Source organism: Rattus norvegicus, chromosome 1 (assembly GCF_036323735.1).
Source record: "Rattus norvegicus strain BN/NHsdMcwi chromosome 1, GRCr8, whole genome shotgun sequence".
NCBI lineage: Eukaryota > Metazoa > Chordata > Mammalia > Rodentia > Muridae > Rattus > Rattus norvegicus.
In genome coordinates this window covers 168,163,961-168,173,657 of record NC_086019.1, presented here as the reverse complement: position 1 = coordinate 168,173,657, position 9,697 = coordinate 168,163,961, and positions in this window count along the sequence as shown.

Here is a 9,697-nt window from a genome sequence, read left to right as displayed (position 1 = left end):
AGTACAGAGGCAGACGCTCGCAGCCAACCATTGGACTAAAAACGTGACCCCTAATGGAGGAGCTAGAGAAAGGACTGAGGTAACTGAGGGGGTTTCAACCCCATAGGAAGAACAACAATATCAACCAACCAGACACCCCAGATCTCCCAGGGACTAAACCACCAACCAGAGTACACATGAAGGGAACCATGGCTCCAGCCTCATATGTAGCAGAGAATAGGCCTTATCAGGCATCAATGGGAGGAGATGCCCTTGGTCTGGTGAAGCCTTGATGCCCCAGTGTAGGGAAATGCCAGGGCTGGGAGATGGGAAGGAGTGGGTGACGATGCCTGCGCCAGTGTGTGAATATCTGGCGTAGGTCTGCGGGATTGAAAGAAAACACATACACGGGTCACCCATTTTTAGAGAGTGCCACCAAGGCTTTACTGAGATCTCCTAATATACCTGAGGCAGTGGAAAAAACAACAAGGCAGGTGAAAATCCCCAACCAGGAAAACAGGAAAAGTCTGTGTGGTGGAAAGTCCCAGGCCCAATCAGGGGCATAAACAACTTCTTAACAACAACAAGCTGGAGGGCTCGGTGGGGGAGAAGGGTGCCATGGAAAGTCCCAGCCCCAAGTTCAGGGCCAAGAGCAGCTGCCGAGGGTGTAAACAACTTCTTCCTATAGCAGGCTAAAAGGCTCAGTGAGGGGAAAGGGAAACAGCCTAAGGTAGGGCCCAACAAGTGGGTGGATGGGTCAGGCAGCACCCTCATGGAGTCAGGAGGTTGGGGGATGGAATGGGGGATTTCCAGAGGGGAAACCAGGAATGGGGATAACATTTGAAATGTAAATAAAGAAAATACCTGATAAAAGAAAAAGAAAAGAAAAGACCATGTTCAGAAAGAAGAAGAGGAAGAGGAGGAAGGAGGGTGGAAGAGGAGGAGGAGGGGGGAGGAGGAGGAGGAAGAGGAGAAGAAGAACAACAACAACAACAACACAACAACAACAACCACCTAGAAGACAATGAAGAAACACAGGCAGGGAAACGTGGTAACTACCTGAGGTGGATGCTGTCTTGGACAGTCCTGGAGAAATAATAACTGAATTAAGTGATAACAACTGAAGAAAGTAAGAAGACATGTCTGGGAGCTATGACAACAGCAGGTATGGAGGCCCTACAGTGGGGTATTCTAGGCATGTTAGGAACAACACCATTACTGAGAGGCAAAAATACTATCATCTTATTCCTGGTCTACTAAGACATCTTCCTGCTTTTCTGCCTGGTTTTAGAGGGTTCCTCAAAACTTAAATAAAGAGAAGTGGATTTTTAAGTGGAGACACATACACACTACAGAATACCACTCAGCAATGAAAAAATAAAAGAAAGAAAAGAAAAGGAAGAAAGAAAGAAAGAAAAGAAGGAAGGAAAAATGAATGAATGAATGAATGAACGAATGAACAAATGAATGAATGGCTAAAATGCTAGTTGGACATGGGATAGGATCTCACATCTTTAATCACAGCACTTGGGAGGCAGAGGCAGTTTTAGCACTGTGAATTCCAGGACAACCAGGGCTGTAATAGAGGGACCTGTCTCAAACAAACAAACAAATAAAACCTAACAACAAAGCCTGCTGATGGAAGCTAGTGATGCTGCTGACCCTGCAGCCTGCACAGCTTATGCTTTTGCAGGGTAACTCCAGGAAAAATGAACTCATCCATGTTCAGTGGTTGCCTACCCACAAAGGGGCTGATTGGCTAAATAGGAACAATGGACAGGAGAAAACCTAACCTCTGATGTAGCTATGTGACTGCATACATTTCCTAAAATTATCTAACTGTATCGTGCTCACTTTAAGCAAACTATATTTTGAGAGCCTATTTAATACTTCAATAAAAGTATTCTTTAAAATATTCCTTAAACAAAAAACAGAATGAGAATACCTGAGTTGCTCCAGCAACACCCCCACATCCATATATAGAGACAGCTTGACTCAGAGGTTGGTCATATCCAGGCTTGCAGGTGAGACACACACCCCAGCCCCAACACTTGGCCTAACTGGGAGACCCACGGGGCCCAGTAGAGGTAAGACCCATCTGCCCAGCCAGAGACACATTTTTCTTCCAGTCCACAACTCTGTCCGGGGCAGCCAGCACTGCAGACTCCCTCCCATACCCAGAAACAGCTTGACTCCTAGGAGGTCATGGAAGCTTAACAACACTCTACTCAATGATGTCTTGGTCAGGGAAGAAAGAAAGAAAGGAAGAAAGGAAGAAAGAAAGAAAGAAAGAAAGAAAGAAAGAAAGAAAGAAAGAAAGAAAGAAAGAAAGAAAGAAAGAAGGAAGGAAGGAAGGAAGGAAGGAAGGAAGGAAGGAAGGAAGGAAGGAAGGAAAGAAAGAAAGAAAGAAAGAAAGAAAGAAAGGAAAAGAAAGAGAGAGAGAGAGAGAGAGAAAGAAAGAAAGAAAGAAAGAAGGAAAGAAAGAAGGAAAGAAAGAAAGAAAGAAAGAAAGGTAAGAAAAGAAAGACTTTCTAGAATTTAACAAAAATGAAGGTATAGCATACCCAAACTTGTGGGACACAATGAAAGCAGGGTTAGAGGAAAAACTCCTAACTCTGAGTGCCTTCATAAAGAAATTGGAGAGATCCTACACTAGCAATTTAACAGCATATTTGAAAGCTCTAGAACAAAATGAAGCAAACTCAGGGCTGAAATCAACCAATTAGAACTGAAACCAATGACCAAAACGTGAATGCTTCACTCCTGCTTTAAAAGGGGAACAAGAATACCCTTGGGAGGAAATAGGGAGGCAAAGTTTAGAACAGAGGCAGAAGGAACACCCATTCAGGGCCTGCCCCACATGTGGCCCATACATATACAGCCACCAAACTAGATAAGATGGATGAAGCAAAGAAGTGCAGGCCGACAGGAACTGGATATAGATCTCTCCTGGGAGACACAGCCAGAATACAGCAAATACATAGGCAAATGCCATCATTAAACCACTGAACTGAGAACGGGACCTCTGTTGAAGGAATTAGAGAAAGGGCTGAAAGAGCTTGAAGGGGCTCAAGACCCCATATGAACAACAATGCCAAGCAACCAGAGCTTCCAGGGACTAAGTCACTACCCAAAGACTATACATGGACTGACCCTGGGCTCCAACCTCATAGGTAGCAATGAATAGCCTAGTAAGAGCACCAGTGGAAGGGGAAACCCTTGGTCCTGCCAAGACTGAACCCCCAATGAATGTGATTGTTGGAGGGAGGGTAGTAATGGGGGAAGAATGGGGAGGGGAACAACCATAGAGCATGAGAGGGGGAGGGGTTAGGAGGATGTTGGCCTGGAAACCGGGAAAGGGAATAGCAACCGAAATGTAAATAAGAAATACCCACGTTAATAAAGATGAAAAAAAAAAAGAACTGAAACCAAAGAGAACTATACAAAGAATCAACAGAACTAAGAGCTGCTTCTTTGAGAAGATCAGTAGGATAGATAAACTTTACCAATCTAACTAAAGGTCTTAGAGACAGTATCCAGATTAACAAAATCAAAAATGAAACTGAGGAAAATCAAAACATCATCAGATCCTACCACAAAAGCCTATACCCAACAAAGCTGGAAAATGTAGATGAAATGGATGGTTTTGTTATATATATATAACAAAAAATCCAAGGGCCAGATGGTTTTAGTGCACAATTGTATTAGAACTTCAAAGAAGACCTAATACCAATACTTCTCAAGCTATTCCACAGAAAAGAAACAAAAGGAATACTAACATGTTCTATGAAACCACAACTACACTGATACTTGAACCACACAAAGACCCAACAAAGAGAACTTCAGAACAACCTTTGCTTATGAATACAGATGCAAAAATTCTCTCAAACTAAATTCTCTCAAACTAAATCTTAGAAAACATCAAAACCATCATTCACCACTATCAAGTAGGCTTCCTCCTAGGGATGGAGGGATGGTTCAATATACAGAAATCCATCTATGCAATCCACTATATAAACAAACTCGAAGAATAAACCACGTGATCATTTCATTAGATGCTGAAATAGCTTTCACAAAATACAACACCCCTTCACATTAAAAGTCTTGAAAAGATCAGAAACTCAAGGCACATACCTAAACATAAGAAAAGCAATATACAGGAAACCAGCAGCCAAGATCAAATAAAACGGAGAGAAGCTAGAAACAACCCCACTAAAATTAGGGACAAAACCAGGCTGCCCACTTTCCCCATATATATTCAATATAGTACTCAAAATTCTACCTAGGGCAACTAGAAAACAAAAGAGATCAACAGGATACAAATTGGCAAAGAAGAAGTCAAGGTATCACTCTATTTGCAGATACCTTGTACACTAAAACCATCTGGCCCTTGAATTTTTTGTTTTTTGCAGATATGATAGAATACATAATGACCCCCAAAAAAAATCTACCAGAGAACTCCTACACCTGATAATCAACTTCAGCAAAATGGCTGAATATAAAATTAATTCAAACAAATTAGAAGACTTCCTCTACACAAAGGATAAATGGACTGAGAAAGAAATTAGGGAAACAACACCCTTCATAATAGTCATAAATAATATAAAATATCTTGATGTAACTCTAACCAAGCAAGTGAAAGATCTGTATGACAAGAACTTCACGTCTCTAAAGAATGAAATTGAAGACCTCAGGAGATGGAAAGACCTCCCATGCTAATGGATCAGTAGGATTAACATAGTAACAATGGCTATCTTACCAAAAGCAATCTATAAATTCAATGTAATCCCCATTAAAATCCCAATTCAATTCTTCACAGAGATAGAAAGAGCAATTCTCAACTTTATCTGGAATAACAAAAAACTCAGGATAGTGAAAAATTCTCAACAATAAAAGAATTTTGGGGGGAATCACCATCCTGACCTCAAGTTGTACTATAAAACAATAGTGGTAAAAATTTCATGGTATTGGTGCAGAGACAGAAAGGTAGATCAATGGAATAGAATAAAAGACCCAGATATAAGCCCACACACCTATGGTCACTTGATCTTTGACAAAGAAGCCAAAAAACATACAGTGGAAAAAAGACAGCATTTTCAACAAATAGTCCTGGTCTAACTGGTGATCTGCATGTAGAGGGATGCAAATTGATTCATTTTTATCTCCTTTTACAAAGCTCAAGTCCATGTGGATCAAGTACCTCCACATAAAACCAGATATGCTGAATCCGATAGAGGAAAAAGTAGGAAAGAACCTCAAATAGGTTGGCAGAGGGAAAATTTTTCTGAACAGAACACCAATGGCTTAGGCTCTAAAATCAATAATTGACAAATGGAACCTCATGAAATTGAAAAGCTTCTGTAAGGCAAAGAACACTGTCAATAGGGAAAAACATCAAGCTACAGATTGGGAAAAGATCTTTATCAACCCTACATCCCATAGAGGGCTAATATACAAAATATACAAAGAATTCAAGAAGGTGGACTCCAGAAAACTAAATAACCCTATTGAAAAATGGAGTTCAGAGCCTAACAAAAAATGCTCAACTGGGAAATCTCTAATGGCCAAGAAGCACCTTAAAAAGGGTTCAACAGCCTTAGCCATCTTAAAATGCAAATCAAAATGACCCTGAGGTTTCATCTTACATTAATCAGAGTGGCTAACATCAAAAGCTTGGGTGAAAGTGGATGCTAGTGAAGATGTGAAGAAAGAACACGCCTCCATTGCTGGTGGGATTTCAAGCTGGAACAACCTCTATAAAAATCAATCTGGTAGTTCCTTAGAAAATTGGAAATCGTTTTACCTGAAGACCCAACTATCCCACCACTGAGCATATACCCAAAAGATGCTCCAACACATAACAAGAACACATGCTACACTATGGTCATAGCCTTATTTATAATAGCCAGAAACTGGAGACCTACATGTCCCTCAACAGAAGACGGGATATAGAAAATGTGGTACATATCACAATGGAATAGTACTATTAAGACAGAGGACTTCATGAAATTCACAGGCAAATGGATAGATCTAGAAAATATCATCCTGAGGGAGGTAACCCAGACCCAAAAGGACATACATGATATGCATTCACTCATAAGTGGATATTAGCACAAAAGCTCAGAATACCCACAATATATCTCAAAGACCACATGAAACTTGACAAGAAGGAAGGGCAAAGTGTAGATGTTACAATCCTACATAGAAGGGGGAACAAAATGATCCTAGGAAGTAGAAGGAGAAAGGTACTGGGTGGGAGGGGTAGGGAGGGAAGGAGGGCAAAAATCAGATATAGGAAGAGACAGGAGAGAATTCCAGAGGGTCAGGAGAATGAATAGAAATAAGTAGCAGTGGGGGGGGGGGCATGGAGAACCACAAGAAAGTCCCAGATGCTAATAATGCCAGAGGCTCTTCAGATCCATTGGAGATGACAGAAGAGACCACCTCCAGTAGATAGACATGGCTCCCAGTGAAGGGATGGAGCTGCCCACCCATCTCAAAATGTTTAACTCAGAATTGTTCCTGTTTAAATGAAACACAGGGACAAAAAAAATGGAGCAGAGACTGAGGAAAGTGCATCTGGAGACCACCCACCTTAGGATCCATCCTATCCACAGACACTATTTCTGATGCCAAGATGTGGTTTCAGACAGGAGCCTGGTATGGATGTCGTCTAAGAATCTCTGTTAGCACCTAAGACAGATACAGATACTCACAGCCAACCACTGGACTGAGCCCAGGGACCTGAATGGAAAAGTTAGGGAAAGGACTAAAGGAGCTGAAGGGGATTGCAATCCCATAGGAAGAACAATATTATCAACTAACTGGATCCTACAGCGCTCCTAGGGACTAAGCCACAAATCAAAGAGTATACATGGGTGAATCCATGGCTTCCGCTACATATATAGCAGAAGACTGCCTTATCTGACTTCAGTGGGAGGAGAGATGCTTGATCCTGTGGATGCTTATTGCTCCATCAAAGGGGAATGCTGGAGATGTGAGCAGGGATGGGTGGAGCACCTTTTTAGAAGCAAAGGGGAGAGTGACCAGGAGTGGGGTTAGCAGAGGGGAGACCATGAAGGGGAACAAAATCTGAAATAAATAATTAATTTAAAAGAAAAATGATAATACCCAAATCCAATTGCAGAAATACATGTGTAGTATGTATCCACTTATAAGCATGCATTTGTCATTAAATACAGGATAACCATATTATAATTCACAGACCCAAAGAAACTAAGCAAGATCCAAGGCCTAATGGAGGATGCATGAATCTCACTCTGAAGGGGAAACAAAATAGTCATCTGAGGTGGATAGAGGTGGGGAACTGGGTGGCAGAGGGTGTGAGGAGTGGATCTGTGATGGGGATCAGGTGTGGGGAGAATGGTTGTTGGAGGAGGATGGGAGGGAGAATGCCAATCTCTGGGAGGAGTTGGAGACCTAGCATAAAGGGATTTCTGGGGAGTCTGTGGGGTGACCCTTGCTGAGATTCCTTCAAGTTGAGGATATGAAGACTAAAGTGGCCTCCTCCTGTAGACAGATAGGACTACCACTGGAGAGAGAGGGTGACATCAACCCAACCAAAAATAATTCAACCCAAAATTTGTCCTGCCTTTAAAATGCAAAGAGATGAAGAGGAAGCAAAGTTGAGGGAAAAGCCAATTAATGGCTGCTCCATCTTGAGATCCATCTATAGCAGGAATATTTTAATAAATCCTATGCCTACCCTCCATGCTGTTAGATTCTACAGATTGATTAACTCCAATTTACTATTTACTAATTTCTATGTTCTATGATCCATCTTGGCTGCTCTTAACTCCAATTAGTCATCCCTCTGGACCACATTCTCTTGGCATAGAGACCCAGGGTGCTGTTCTCCTTGCTTCCCTACCCATGGTGGCTCTTGTCTGCATCCTGCATATTCTTCTAAGGCATGGAGGCTCTCTCTCTCTCTCTCTCTCTCTCTCTCTCTCTCTCTCTCTCTCTCTCTCTCTCTCTCCTCATAGTCCCAAGCTAAAGAAACCTAAACCCACCTATGTCTCTTCTACCAGCTACTAGCTGCTGACATCTTTACCAATCAGAATTAAATGAAGTCAGGGTCCCTCGGTGTCTTATGTGCAGACTATCTTCTGCAAACAGTTTGAAGGGACTCAAATTAACATTAAAAAAACAAGCAGCATTAGGCCAAATGCACTACATTCATCCTCTGTGAGAGAGCCAACCTCTGACACTATTAATGATGCTCTGCTATCCTTGTGGACAGGAGCTATCTCCTGAGAGGCTTCTTCCAGCAGCTGATGGAAACAGATGCAAAGACCCATGGCCAAACATAAGGCAGTGCTAGGGTAGTCTTAGGCTGTCCTTGGAAATGAGTATTGCCTGGAATTGGAGACCATCCTGAACACTTAGTTACTTCCAGCCCAAGCTTGAATTTAGAGTAAATCCCTGCCTCAAAAAATAAGTTGTGAAAGGATTTTACATAAAGATTAAAAATTCAGAAGGTAGGAACATCCTAATATTGTCAGCAATTGTGTCCACAGCAAAAACAACAGTAGAGGCTCATGAGCTCATCAAGATGTGAAATTGAGGTAGAGGTGTGGCTAGGAATGGAGAGCTAGCCCAACATCCACAGGGCACAGGATTCAATCCCTGAAAGTGAAAGGCCAAACTAAATAACAACGGCAAAGTCCATGACCCCAGCACTGGGAAGCCTGAGGAAACTAGATCTCAGTAAGGGTCAGGTTGGGGTAGACCGTGAGAATATGTCTCAAAGGAAGAAGAGGATAAAGAGGAAAAGACAACAAATATGTGAAATAAGTTCAAACTACAGTGTCATATCTCCTGTCACTTATATTTCAGTAGATTTGAGAATGTAGGGAAATAATGAGAGAGGCAAACAGGAGTGGGGACATAGGTGATGGTGACTGGGCAGGTTTCTCCAGTGTTCCCTCACACACCAACTTACTTGAATTGACTTATTTTATTTCTTATTCTGTTCCCTTTTTCTTTCTTCATTCCTGTCTTCCTTCCTTTCCTTATCTCCGTCTTTCTTTCTTTCTCTCTCCCTTTCTTTTCTCTTTGGAAAGTTTCATGTGTTTCCCATGCTGTCCTAAGGTCAGTCACCATGGCTGAGCTCCTGATCCTCATGCAGCCAGCAGGAAAGCAGTGGGACCTTGTGACTGTTTGACTAAGAATTGCCCCAGAGGACAATATCTTGGTTCCCATTTAAGACACTGTTCAGGAAAGAATAGGAGTATGGCATTATTGGAGAAAGTACATGCATGTGTCAGCACATCTGCTTGTGTACACTGGAGAAGATCCACCCTCCTGGGCTCCAGAAAGCTAGGCAAACACTGTGGTAACTGAAGCCCATTCCCAACTATACAGATTTCATCTTGTAATTCAAGGAACGCTGACTGGGTCACCAGAGGTCTTTAATACAAATCCTAAATCAAATGGGACCTCCAAGATATTCTGGCGAGTGACTCCTGGAAAGGAGAAAATGAATGGATGGATCAGATCAGCACTGTGAAAGGACTAGGTCTGTTCAGCCACAGAATACATTATCTAGAGGAGACCATGGGGCAGCTGGAGCACCCTCTGTAGATCACTATGTCTGCTGTGAGTGTGGTGAAGTGTTTTTCTACATGTCTCTGCACATGACTCCTCCCCACTGTGTCCCTGCTGGGTAGCAAATCTTACTGGTGTGGTCCTTCCC